Here is a 13130-nt window from a genome sequence, read left to right as displayed (position 1 = left end):
GCTCACATCGCAGTGAAGCAGGAGGCCCTGCATCATAACCATTTCTTAAAAGAACCCTTACTTCATTACATCCATCTATATTTCAGCAAGCTAACTGGTGAAAAGCAATAACTCAAAACCGGAGAGAAAGATAGATGGGTATTACTTTAGATTGCAGCTTGCAAATTGCAGTTTAAATATTGCATACAGCATGCCTGCAAAGTACCTACTGACTTCGAGGGGGTAGCTAATTAGCAACTTGGAGGGAAATTAGCCAATACATATCAAAATAATTGCAGGGAACATACATTTGTATATGCTTCAGTGTTCTTCAGTAATAATAATGAAAGGTGTAGATCAGAGACAGCTTCAGTGACCTGTCGGTCCCACAGATTGTTACTTTCTGGGTGTGATAAAATGCTTGCTGTGTTGGTGCAGGAAAGTCATGTGCTAATTAGCCTCTGCTAACACGTTTCTGCCATGGATTTTTAGTATATTTGGAACTATTTTTGCTGTTCTAGAAAAGATGAATCACAATAACAACTGCTGTGCCTGTTAACCAGCCTTATTCAGCTTTACCTGGAGACTTTAACGTTCAGTTCAGCTCTTTATGCCAACAGACAGATGCTGCACATTCTACTTACTGTTTATACATCTGTTTCCATTTTTACAGTATTTATGTGAGCGGCAGACTGTTTCATTTTACAGTCCCACTTATGAGACTGTAATTACATTGAAAAGGAGCAGTAAACCACTTTATTTTACAGGCCACTTACCCTGGACTTTACACTGTAATAAGGGTGCTTTCTTGTGCATTTGCAATGTTTTGCTCCAAAAACAGTAACACCCATTAGTTTAACTGGGGTCACTCATGAATGCTTGAAAAAGAAATTGTGAAAATTTGGAGAAAGGTGAGAAACCTTTTGCTAAAGTGATGCATAGAGTGCTATCCTTTTTAATGTTGTATGTTGTACTGTACAATGAAGGATAATGAATTATTAGTAACAGTAATAACAGTTTAAATTGTCTGTTTTGTTCCCATTAACAATATTAATGCAACTTGTAATTATTAAATAGTAAATTAGTAAAAAAAAAACAAAAAACAAAACAAAACAAAACAAAGATATTAGTTAAACAGCAGGTAAAAACATATTCCCTGATGTAGGTAAGTATATGGTTGACACCCCATATGTACACTGTAATGTTTGTATTATAATCTAAAACTTTGATTTTTGATTTCTGTACTGATTGTTTTTCTGCTAATTTGTTTAGAATAAAGAGGGTTGTTTTCCCATCTGACTAAAGTTTAAGTCCTCCAGTCTAAGGCGTTCAGAGACTTTGCAATCAAGCTGGTGAATCTCTCCAATGAAGCTCATCCCTGCTATGGAAGTACAGCCACAACAACAACAGCCTCTCCTCAGCGGCATAACGTTTCTCTTTATCTCTTCACAGTCTGATGCTCTAACAAATGTTCAAAAGAACTATAGTGTCAAGAGGCTAAATGATATAAATAAAGAAATCAGTTGTCCATGGGTCTGGCACACATCAGAAACAGTTCTATTGAAAGGAGATCTTGATAAGAGTACACTCTTCAAAGGATGAAAATGCTGAAAGACACAAGATAAGATGCAAGCTGATATTTTGTAGATATTACATATATGCATAGATATTAAGAATCAAAAGTATGACATATTACTCATGTTATCCCATAAATCATACTTGTTAAATATGACTAACTGTACCCATCAGTCTATCACCAGTCTGGCTTGTCTTTTTTCATGTAGTAAAGCAGCTGACACTGAACCTGATTTGTGAGTGACAGAAAAAGAGAAGATTTATCCCCTGATCTGTGTGTGTGTGTCTCTGTGTGTGGACGCAGCATTTGCTGATGGTAGCTGTACGTGAGAGTGTCTGATCCCCCTGTAATAGGGAGGATCAGCGAAATACATACATGACAGGTTGGATCATGCAAAGTCACAGGTTCACATGCTAACAGGCTCACACCAGGGAGCACAGTTGAATTGGCTGAGTTGAAGTGGTGAGTGTAAAAAAACAAATCATATTTTTGAGCCTACACCCTTATTAGAGTGAACAACATTTACTTACATCTTACTTACTTTTGCTTTCAAATAATTAGGTTTAAATATATTGAATTATTTTTAGAAACATAGGCTCTAGAGTGGTAAGTAGAATGCAAAGCCAGCACAAGCCAATAGAAATCATGAACATAATATTCAGTCATTGTCATGCTTTACTACAGCAGTGTTGTGCCAAGACTCTATAAGAGTCAGAGGAAAAAAAAAAGATGGATTAGGGTTACATTTAGGTGCAGGGTTCATAACAGAGCTAACAGAGGAACACCCAGGCTCACTAGAGGCAAAAGTCGGCCACTCAAGCGCAACTTTAGTCCTATTAGGGCACAGAGACATTCTGTTGAAACAAAGGTTTGACAAAAGACTCACGGTAAAAAGCTGTGGATGATAAATAGGAGCAGACGGAGAGAGAGACAGGGAGATTTATAAATACATAACCTCCTGACCATCGTGCTGCCCTTGTCTTAACCTCTCATCCTGATTTGCTACAGAAAAGTCTTTCCAAGCCTTCGGCTCTCATGCCAGGTCCACACTGGTATCAGCGGAGAGCATCTGCAGCAGAAGTTGTGGACTTCTTGCTGCCTGTTTTAATGATGCCCCAGCTGCCTGCCTGCTAAACTGTGTGTGCAGTCCTGACAAGTGACTTGATGCATGCTTCGATCTCACTGTTCACATGATGCCTGTCGGACAAGTTTGTTCATTTGCTAACATACTGCAGTATGAATACAAGCTACCCCTGCTTGCGCTTTGCATTTATTGTTTTTTTCTATCTTTTATCTATTGTCTGCTTTAGTTACAACACTAATTAAGCTTGCACAATTTTGACGGTTTTGCACACCTTTCAGTCATTGTTAGTTATAGTGATGGGCAATGGAGTAATTAGACAACATGCAGCTTAGCTTATTTAACTACAGCGACAGAAAAAAACTAAATATTTTCAGCATTTGATTGATGCTGATGTAGGACTGACTGGTTTTGAATCAATCTTTGACCTACTGACTGCACAGAGTTCTATAATTTTAATGGCTTTGTACTCAAATGCATTATCAGATGGTCCATTGTTGCATCTGTCTGTTTGATAAGATAACTTATCTAGACTTAACTGCCACAGAAAAAGCATGAATTCACACTTATTCACACAAGTATTCCTTATCTATCATTCTCAACTGATTCTGTCTGTGTGGAAAAATATGAGGTTCATTATCACAGACACACACACACACACACTCACAACCCAAGACACTTTTATCACTGCTACATCTGGACTCCAATAAGATGAATCCTGCCATCCTCCTGTCACTCTGCTGCCAGCTCAAAGGAGAAAGGCAAACGTACTGGGGCCTCAGGTGTTTGGTTTCATAAAGAAGAGTCTGTTGATCCTTCACTTCTCTTTGCCCCTCCCTCCCCATTCATCCCTCTCCCTTCCCTGACATCCTCTCTTCTCTCCACTTCTCAATTTGCTAACCTGGGGCCATGTTGCTTCCACAATAAACAATCTCATTCCCACATGCATGCTATTTTTTTCTTATTTTCCCTCCTGGTCTGCTGCTGTTCCACCTGTGATTTTCTCTCCTAGCTGTAATTTTGCACTTCAAGCCCTCACTTCACTATAATAAACATGATGACTGCCACAGCATATTGGTCGTGACAAAAGCCATCTTCACATATGAACTCTGGACAATGTCCAGACATGTACCACACATGAGGAGGTAGATGTGTTCTCACCTACTGGAAGTAAAATAGGAAAAATCTTTAAGGGTAGATACACAGGTCTAATTGGATGGGAGCTGTAGTGATAATGATGTGAGGTTCTCTGGCATAAATCCATTAAATACATGTGAGACACAAGGTAGATAGGCAGATCAGTTGGTCATAAAGTCTGAGATGTGGGCAGCAGTTCAGTTAAACCTTCTTATGCCACTATAATATAGTGGGAATGGTCTCTGTTTTCACAACTAATTATGCAAATAAAATGAAAATAAATGACTGGTTGTTCCACAGCCACCATCACATAATGGAGAATTGCTCTTGAGTTGCAAAGAGTGTACACATCAAACCCAGTGTGCTGATGCTGCCCTGTATTGAAAAAGAAAACACTTTCTTTGTGCGGTTGGATGTTATGTCTACAGAGCTGGGTGGTATCTGACTATGTGTGTTTGTAATAACAGAAACAAAAGCTAAGAATAATCAGCCCAGAATACATTTGAACAGATGTGTAATTAGACTGTAGTTACAATGTCTTAATTACGTTTGAATGGGAACATTCCATTGTATCATTACATCTGAATTACATCCTGAATATAAATATGTTGAATATGTTCTCTATCAAAGCTACTGGTGACTAAGCTACTCTTTGATTTTGTTTTTAATGATGATAATGGAGTTTTTTTCAATTTACATTAAAAATTGAAGCTGAACGTTCTAAACAAGTTGTCAGCAAGTTTCAAGAGCAAAGTCCTCCATGTGGCCTTTTATTAAAAAGCAGTGACTGCAATTTGCACAACAGAAATCACATCCCACATGCTGTAGAATACACGCAGTACACCTGTAGTTTGTGTCTGTACTACTTTTGTAAGCAGAATTTGATCTGACCAACTGTAAACGGTGAATATAGGCAATATTCTTATTTTAGTTTAGGGTTGATGTTTTGTCACTGAATGAGTTTGAAGTAGTCCAAAGTATTACATCTTTTGGAAATCTTATGAATTGTTTTACTAATTACAAATTGCTGCAGTGACCGACTATCTTTCAACATAATCTGATCTGTGTACTGTGTGTCAGCGTTATTGTATTTTCACAGTTTTGCCACGGAGTGAAGAAAGCAGGGGATTTATATCTATCATTACTCTTCTCACTTACACTTATGTCTCTATGTATCTTGTCTCTCCCATTTCTACAATCTTCTGAACCCATTCCCACTCTCTTGAGGGATATTAGCATGTGTTGTATTACAAACAAAACATCCCGCAGTCTCTAATACTGAGTAATTTAGCTTCCTCTTCCTCCTAACCTGCCCCTTCATATCAATTATTGTTTATTGCACTGCGACACAACAATATGAATCCCTGCGAGTGCTCAGTGATTGATTGGCTGACTCTGCACAGCACCATGAATGGGTTGGGGGAAAAAAACTGAGTCATGTTCATGACTTTGATATTTTCTTCAAGACTCGGAAATAAATATTGCTAGTGTTTGGGGCTACAGAACAGAACAATTCAGATCAATAACTCTTGGTGAGATTTTTGTCTTTACAATTCAGGTTTCCCTGTTCTTTTTCACTCTCTCTTCCACTCTCTTCTAAAAGATTGTGAGTTTGTCTTTACAGCAAAAATTACAAGTGGTTTGCAGGGTCAGCTGAAGGAGAGCTTCAGCAGTACTGACTGATACACAGTGGTCTGTATGCATCACTGCAGTGTTTTTTGGTGATGACATGAAATTCTAATTTAAAGAAAACAAATATTAGTTACACAATTCTTTGACTGTCATTTATGCAACCCTCTGTGGTCAAATATACTCAGGCATTATTAAAATATGATCCATCCATCCATCCATTTTCTATAACGCTTATCCGTCAGGGTTGCGGGGGAGCTGGAGCCTATCCTAGCTGACTACGGGCAAGAATTAAAATATGATATTATATGTAATTGTTGTGTGTGAGAAAAAAGTGTGTCTGAAGTCTTGTCTCACACACACAGTGGGCCCACACAGCCGTTATCCGAGGATAATGAGCAGGCACAGATAAGTTGCTGGCTGTCTTGTTAGCCTCTTGCTTCACACTCAGTCATGGCTCCACTTCATGATGCCAAAAATAACCAAACATCATCTTAGGCTATAAGCTAAGTGACAAATAATATTCATGTTACTGCTGAGGACTACGAGAAAAATATTTTTTGTAAACTTTGTTTTCTTAGGTTTCCAAACTGGGAGAACAAATGTGGCCAGAGGAACAAATGTGAGATGATTAGACCTTTTAAAGTTGAAGTGACCTTTCTGGAAAAAAATTAAACAACAGGTGTAATCAGTAACAACACTGATTGTTGCAGCATCACAGACACTGCATGGAACCTTTGTTAGTTCCTGATACAACAAGTCAAAACACTGCTGTGAAAAAAAAATCTCATTTCATTTTCAGAAAGGCACACACAAGGTTATCAAGATTCAGCAACTTAACTGCCATACATAAAATATGTGATCCTTGCTCCCGTCTCTGCATTAACATTTAGACAATAAAATAAAATTAATTTAAACTATTATTGTTTGTTTGTTTTCTTTCGTGCACCTGTGTTGTTTGTGTTTGTCATGTTTGTCGGATTGTGTGCAACCTGATGGCCTGTGTTACCTGGATTATTGCCTTCTGAGGCGTGCTGCTGCGTGTGTTTGTGTGTGTATGTGTTTGTGTGTACATTGACATTTTTATCGAGACCATTTTTTAAAAATAATGTCTTAGCTAACCCCATAGACAGCTGCCTAACCCTTTTTTCCTTTCCAATTTATTTGTTCTTCTGAAAAGAAAAATTTAATCTAACTCGCTGATTCCTGGTGAATAAAAGGAACAGTCTGTAATTTTTTAATGCAAAATATTTGCAGTGAATTCACACAATATTTAATAAAGTAATAATAATATTGGTTAGTCAGAGAAAAGGGAAAAGTGGAATTTAAATTGGCATAACAATAACCCAATCAAAAAGGTAAAAGTGCCCAGAAACACCTTTCAATAAAAGTGCCTTTCAGAAGTGATTACCCCAGCAGGTTATTCTTGTACTGAGGTGCCTTGACAGCAAAGGCTCAGTCCTCTTTAGTCTCACATGACAGGCAGTGTATTGTGGTGGGGAGACAGAAACTCCATGAAATTCCATGAAGAGATTTATGATAAAAGTAATGAATCGTATAATCCAAAAGCATATGTGTAAAAGATGTTAATGCTGGCTCAGTTCCATTTAATGTCATCAATTACACCTGTGCCTTTCCTGCAGTGACAAACCAAAATGTGTGCTATGAAAAAGGCCTATTGAAAGAATGAGTGATTTTTTTTTTTTTAAATCAGATGGATCATGTCCAGATTTAATAACATCAAAAGACTTATGGATGAAAAATGTTGTGCGTTACAGTTAATGGGATTGATATAATGGTCCAAGTCCTCTGAATCTTAGTGATGGTGCAACCCCTCTTCTTGAGAATGCACAGAATACATTAACTTACACTTTACTACCTTTATCATATTACTGACACTGAGCATTTATTATAGTGAATTAAAAAAAAAAACCCAACATAAATTTCCTTCAATGCAATTTTATGTGTATAACTGGTCAGGATCAGGATCTTTGTTGTGCAGGCCAGTGCATTGCAATGTTTTCAGTCCAACTGTATATGTAAAGTTAAACTGACTGATTGATTGATCTCCATATGTACTAAATTCACAATGGAAATAGCCAACATTATGTGCCTCAGGCTGCTGGACGCTTGGTATTGAGCAGATGATTCCATACCAACACTACATACCATATGTGATGGATTTTCATCGCTGTGTCCTGCTTTTACCTAATCTCATAGTGTAGATCTGTAGACTCAGGGGATCGAGAGAAGTTCAGTTGAATATCACATCGAAATGGCTTCTGTGCTCATCTACGAACACTTTTTTTTAATTCCTCAACAAATTGGTAACCCTGATCACCATGTCTGAGGAAAGCGCAACCTTTTATTGGCTCTCAAAACCAGTTAGTGTGAGTGCATTGATTTCAGTCAATTATGCAGCCTGTCCCTGGTGACCCCTCCATTCCTTGGGGCTGAAGATCAATAAACATGATCATTGATTACTTACACGTAATGAGCATGGATTTAGTTGCAGCTCTCAGCAGGAATTACGAAAACAGTTACAGCACCGTTACACCCACTTCCTTTTATAACAACTTAGAATGCTTCTATTTTTACTCCATGGTTTCCATTAGTGTTTTATAATAATTAAAATGTATACATTTTTTGAAAATAAAGATGTGAACTTTCCAGGAGAAAGAGCTAAAGTGCTTCTCCACACAGCAACTCTCTGACTGTTGTTTAGACTGTCATCCACTAACTGAATTATCACGAGACAAGATGCATCAAGGCTACGAGGCTTGATCAGGGCTCAAGGCTGCCTCAGCTTGAGGCAGCTCAGCTCAGCTTAATAACTGAGCTCAGCTCAGTTATTATCGTTGCTATTGTGACACCGTTGTCAAATCGACCTAACAATTAATGTTAATGGTTAAACATGTGGCACATAATGTTATGACACAAATATGAACATGGTTAGAAATAACCTCACTGTGTTTGAGTGTGGATATAGTTGAATATTTTGCTGTTATGTTGTTGTGATCTTCTGTCTTGTCCTCCCCCCACCAAACACACTCACACACACACACATACATGGTGGTCTATCTCAGTAAATAGTTAGAGGAACAGGTGGCTGGATTCTTATTGCTGTACCGAAAACTCTATAAATACTTTCTCTTCATTGTTACTGTTACTATGTGGCCCTTTCTTATAATTTATCCTCTCAATTTATTATCATTATTATTGTACCCAACAAAACATACATACCAAGACGCACTTTATGCACCCTATTTACCAAAAAAGTTTTATATCCTGAGCAAGAAAGCGATACTTTGCACTGTTGTCTACGTGTGATTTGCGTGAAACAAACTCTGACTTCATTTACAGTAATAAAGCCCCCACGCTTCTGGACTGTTTCTGTATACTCTGTGTCTTTTCTTTTGTTTGAGCACTTGTCCCCCTGCAAATATGTGACACATGTACTCCACAAACAATGCTGCTTAGCATGACAGAAATTCCAAAACATCTTGACCTCATTGTTCAGATGCTCTTTTCTTTGGCTCTCTGCACTAAAGCACCATAACACTGCTGACAAATAACCGCTGAATGTGTATAACAGAATAATAGACTACTTAGAAGAAGATCACATGGTCTAAATTTACATAGGTGCTGCATGGTAAGGCGCAATTTGTCTGCATTGGGAGAAAAACCCTGGAGACCACACAGGAAGAAGCTCACAGCTGTGCATCAGGGGGTTTGCTTTTACAATGGGTTCCATCTTTCGCTTCTTATTTTTCATTGGACGTTCTTTGTAATATACTGCTGTAGTACAATGTATTCTGTACTTAGCCTTTTCATCTCAAGAATGTGGATGTTTGGTGTGGATGGAACCATGCATGGAAGAAAAACATATGGTGTCATTTTGCACTTCTGTGATGTTTTCACGAATAACTACCTTTATGAAAAAGTCGCATGTGAAAGCCAAATTAAATCCCCACATGAGAAAAAAATGAACATGTGAGCTGTAAACATATGTGGTTTTAGACACATGTTTTCAGTAGTAGTGTAGTCCTTGAGTTGAAATTTGCTGTTTTGATCCATTTTCTTTTGTGTCTGTGTGAATGTCTGTATCAGTCTGTTGTGTGCAGTGAGAATATAGATTGGATCTAAAGTTTTTTCTACATGAGTACTGTGGCTCCTAGGATGTCAGTTGGCCAGTCAGTCCACCATTTTCATCCAGAATGAAATATCTCAGTAACTATTGGTTGGACGTTCATATCTGCCTCAGGATAAACTGTAATAGCTTCTGAGATCCCTTGACTTTTGATCTAACATTATCATCAGGTCAACATTTTAATTGGTTTAATGCGACCAAATTCCTGCAAAACTATTAGTAAAAATAAAATGATGAACATGGTAAAATATACTTGCTAAACATCAGAATATTTCTTGTGATTATGTTAGCTAATGTTAATATTTAGCTCCAAGGCACAACTGTATAGCCTGCCAACTGTACATAAAGAAGGACTATAAAAGTAAAGCCAAAATATCACAATCGCCCCCTGGTGGCTGACATGTCCACATTAGCAGATACAGTAGCTTGGCCAAACTAAAACCTAAAAGTAGACTTCAAACTAATTTTTCTGAAAGATGGTTTCGGTCATTGTAAATAGTTGTCATATATTGTATATTTATGTGTTCATTTTCTGATAAATTGAGACACAAAGTCCATTTTACTTCTGTATAAGTTAATAGTATAGCCTCACAGAGATGCTGGTATAGCTTAATCTTGTTATTTTTCACTTTGTTGTTGTTTTATTTTATTGTAATAGTGATATTAAACTAATTATATGACACTGAAGGAATACAGAAAGCACATACTTATTTGCCTTCAGTGTCATTTTATATGTTTTAAGGTAAATGCACTGCAGTCTGTTTCATGTAGGATTTCACGACCACATAGCTCCCATTATTCTGACATTGTAATGGGAGGAATAAAAGGAAATGGAGAGGAAATGGAGTCACAACAGAGGTGAGTGTGAGACTGAGAACGAAAGGAGTAATGACAAGAGTATTGCGTGGGAAGATAGAGAGAGAGAGATCAAAAAATGTGAGGGGCACATCTCTGTGGGAAAGGAATATGTGCCCTAAAACCCAATGTAGAAGTGAGAAATAAATTAATGTAAAAGTTGAAGAAAGAAAGCAGACAAGAGGAAGGGTGGAAGAAAAGATCATTGGAAACCTAACACCCAGAGAGAGACAGGGAAAGGCAAAAATGGCCAGGTGACAGATTTCTGAGTGTCTGGGAAAAAATCTTCAGCAGGTGTGAATCTAGTCTCAGCCTGCAGATCAGAGGCAGACTTCTAAACCCTCACATACACACATATACACACATCCATACTGGCAAATAATACACACAACTGAGAGTGAGATTTTTTTTCTGGCAAGCTGTCCTCACTTTTCCTTCGTCTTTCTTCTAACCCTATACCTCTGTGCCTCTCAGGCAGGCAAGCAAGCACACACTGATGTATTAAACCATCTGAAAGGGATTTTAAAACACGACTACATGCACTCGCTGCTCATTTTTAACCTTTTCTCTTCTTTTCTGATTTGTATTCAATTAAAAACACATCAAGTCATTTGCTAATGTTCCTTATATCCAAAAACAACAACAGCAGCATGCGCAGTTGATCAGTGATTGCAGCTCAAACAACACTAAATTTAGACCTAATAATTACCTGATTGTGTTAACAAAATTGGAAAGATGACAGAACAGAAAAGACAAAACAGAAGAGAACACAGAACCATTGAAACTTTGTTGAGGCAAAGACCAAAATGTGATTTAATTAGTAGTTTTCTCATAAAAACAGGATCATGGCAGTAATAGTAAAGAGGAAGTAAGAAGTAAACTGAAACTGTTGTGACCAAAGCAGCATTTACAGTTAGATGTGAATTATTAATGGCAACAAACAGGAAAATGAGATAATATTTCCTACAAAGTAGAAAAATCTAATTCATAAGAAGCCTTAAGAGGCCTGATATGCACAGTTCCACTATGGAGATTCCTAATTTTTCTCCAGTTTTTTATGTATTGTTTGTAAGACTAGTGTATCTCAGCATATATGCTAGAAATTTGTATATATATATTACAGTATAATATAGATAAGCTTTTATGTCTCTTGTTAATTCTCTTGTTAATTCATGGTAATGAAAGGAATGGTTGATTATGTTAAAAATAAATCATATTCTAATAAAAAGACAGACAGACTAGATAAATAGATATCAATTATGTATATTAGTTGATGGTTTTAGATTTAATTTGCATATGTGAACATTTAAACTTTCACTGGGCAACCTATTATAATACAGATATGTGTGCATATGCACACAGTGTGCTGCTGCATGTTCTCTTAGGAGAAGCAGACAGCTGCCTGTCTAAAACTGAACTGTAATTAACACCTTTAAACCCAACATGCCAGACTCATAAATAAAAGAAGCCGATTAAGGGCCTGAGACACATTAAAGTGGATTAGCCTCAAAGATGTAAATATCCTGTGCTCATTTTCATCATAGTCCCCAGAATCCAGAGCCTGAACCATCATTAGGGATCCAGGAGGGCAGAAATGTATGCAAACGTTTCTTTGTTTGTTTTGTTTTTTTTTTTTCCAGTGCTATGGGGTGTGACAGCCAGAGAGATATAAGAAGATAAGATGAAAAAATAGAAAGTGGGAGAGTAAAAGAGGGTATTGTAAACAGAGATGTGTCAATCACACATAACTCCTCTGGATCTAAGTCCATGGGATTTACATTGCTCTTAATAGTCTTCTCTAAATGCACAGCCATTTACATGCCAGTTATCAGACATCAGAAATGTGCATGCATGCAATTACCATAACATTTAGCCCGAATCACCAGCTGGAACACAAGGCATTTAGGAATAACAATTATTGTAGTGTATTATTTTTTCATTTCTAGCTGTGCAAATGTAGTTACTCTGCACATGATCTTATGTATGTATGTATGTATGTATTGCACATAATGGTACTGTATTGTACTGTGTGGTACATAATGTATCATGAGATATCATTAGGTATAGCATAGTGGCATGGGGTTACTACCATGATGGCAGACCACTGTGCACTGACAAAAATACCATTATAATTGTAACCAAATGACCGTGCCATATTTTATATTAGCATTGCAATCTTAGCATTCAGCAGCCACACCAGATGGCTTCACGCTGATATTTAATTGATTTCACTGTGTTTCAGCCCAGATTTAAAGGAAACCTTGCAATATTTTCATGTGGGAGCACTGCAATCAACACATATTCTCCACAACATGACTCTTCTAAAACAACATTCTATGCTGAATGAATGTAGAATCAGCATGGCATATGTATGCTGTGAATTTACACTAAACTGTCAGCAGTACTTGATTGACATATAAACTTGACATATAAAATACATACAGTTTTATACATAGCATTTCTGTAGTTTTGCCCATAACAGTGCAACCAAAAGTCATTCATGATAATTAGTGAACTGACGTCACTGCAACTGATGCAGATATCCTCTAGAGGATCATCATGTAGGATTACTCATTGGTATTGTCTGATTCAGTTTAAGTCTTAAATGAATGTTGAATCTTGACAGGCTTCATAAAAAATATTCTCTTGAATAGTTTGTACTTAAGCCTTAGCATTGCAACACAGAATACACAACAACTCAAAGATTTTTTTGTGTTTTGATG

This window comes from Scatophagus argus, chromosome 20, assembly GCF_020382885.2.
Source record: "Scatophagus argus isolate fScaArg1 chromosome 20, fScaArg1.pri, whole genome shotgun sequence".
In the NCBI taxonomy this organism is placed as follows: Eukaryota; Metazoa; Chordata; class Actinopteri; family Scatophagidae; genus Scatophagus; species Scatophagus argus.
Note: the sequence above shows the minus strand (reverse complement) of the source record.